The sequence below is a fragment of the Triticum dicoccoides genome, chromosome 2A, assembly GCF_002162155.2.
Source record: "Triticum dicoccoides isolate Atlit2015 ecotype Zavitan chromosome 2A, WEW_v2.0, whole genome shotgun sequence".
NCBI lineage: Eukaryota > Viridiplantae > Streptophyta > Magnoliopsida > Poales > Poaceae > Triticum > Triticum dicoccoides.
In genome coordinates this window covers 423,782,636-423,784,781 of record NC_041382.1, presented here as the reverse complement: position 1 = coordinate 423,784,781, position 2,146 = coordinate 423,782,636, and positions in this window count along the sequence as shown.

Below are 2,146 nucleotides of genomic sequence, written 5' to 3'. Positions count from 1 at the left end.
TCAGTTGTACGTCTGGTTGGACACTACTAGGGAAAAGCCTAGCAGCAGCGCGGGTTTTCGGCCTTTTAGTAGTGCGGGGGCCGGTGCTACTAATAAGGCGCTACAGCTAACGTATAGCAGTAGCGCTGGTCCACCCGCGCTACTGCTACACAAGTGTTGCAGCAGCGCGCTTAAAGGAACCTCGCTGCTGCTAATAGCTATAGCGCGCTTCCCCTGTGCGCGCTACTGCTACAACCGTGCTGCTGCTAACTTTTCTCCACTCGCTACTGCTAATTTTAGTAGTTTTTTGTTTTTTTTTGGCATATTTGTTTTGTATTTGAACAGGCTTTATAGAAGAATCTTTAGCACATACAAATGTCATCATGATACACATACAAATGCCTGCGAGACCACAAATGTAATCATAGCATATACATACAAATAGTCTCGTCATAATCATCATCCAACACAAAGTGGTATCTTGTCATCATCTCGAAAATAGCGATACATGCAAGTCTCGAATACTTGCAACTACAACGTCATCCATCTAAACAAAGGTATACGCGAGAAGAGCTATCACTATGAGTGAGAGCGGAACTATGCAATACATGAGATGGCGGTTACGAGTCCTCTCTCGCGCTAGCGTGAACCTCAAGTAACTAGCTTCTCCTTCTTGTCTTCTTTTGAAGCCTTTATGGCTGGCGTCCGAGAACCCATTCACTTGCGCCTAACACTCATGCCACTCGTTGTACACCCCCGGAACCTTCCCTTTGTACACGACATAGCAGTTCCATCTCGCCATCAAGAAACTAGGTACCTGTTAGATATGCATGTTCATGAAGAGGATGTACAATCATATATATGCAACAAAATATACTAGAGAACACCAAAAAAGAAAGGGTTAGCAACTAGATGCAACATACAGTACGCAAATTAATTAACTAGAGGTACGCAGGTCATCGTACGCAAACTAACAAAGTAGCGTTACGCAAGTTCGGCAGGGATCATGGACATCACAAAGTTGCATCGCTACAAATAGTATACAAGTTTAACCGACACATATCATCATCATCAGCATCATAAATCACTAGAAGTTCCATCCTTCCATATCATCGAGGATGGACCCTAGCTTCGTGAACGGCGTGAGGTCTAGCCGTTGCATGCCTATGCGAGTTCGGACGTCAGCTCGCGATATAGGGCCGTGGTGGAACATCCCCTTCTCATAGATGACTTCTTTCATGATGATCATCGCAATGTCGCTTTGGATGCGAAAGAAGTCATCTCTAAGTTTATAATCCGCTTCTCCATGAGATTCTAGCCACTTGTGGATATGATCATCATTTCTTCTTCTCATGCGAAGCTTTTGGTGATCCGTGTTGAACTGAATCATGAGATGGAGGATGTAGAATCCATCCTTCTTGCTTGGTTTTGGGACTTGGATGCAGGAGAAGTTAGTTTTATGCGCGAAACCCATCTTCTTGTTCCTTTGTTTCCTGATCTGCATGTGGCCACCTCTAAAGCTGAAGCCTTGGAGAGCATCATCTAGAATATTCATTATGTGGGTGTAGTCTTTTTTCTCGTAGCCTCTGGAAGGGTCAAAATACACGGCGTGGGAGACTTCCGGATAAAGAACGATAAGGACGGCGCGCCCGTTGCTGTAGGGAAAAGACACCTCAAATTATTCCCCATAGAGAGAGAAGGAATGATTGAAATGTATGAAAGGGTTGTTCGAAACTGACTTACTTTGGATGATAAGGCACGAGGACAATTTCGGCATGACCTTTGCTAAAAAAATGGACATATCGAGCGCCTGAAATTCACCGGAACGGAAATGAATCAACATTCCGGCGTAACATAGGCAACTCAGATCATTTACCAAAACATGACATGTCCAAAACATGACATATCCACATGTCACATGTCCAGTTTAAATTTGCATATAAATTCAGCAAATTTTGAAACCTATCTAAATTCATAACTAAATAGATAACCTAATTAACATAACTAAAACCTAAGTAAATTAACTCTAGCTAGCAGAGAGAGACATGGGGGTGGTTTACAGAGGGTGCAGGGTGAGGAGGCAGGCCCGACGACGGCCGAGGTTGGGAGGGGAGGAAGCAGAGGAGGGAGGCGAGGGCCGACGGGTCGGGGGCGAGCGCCGGCGCCG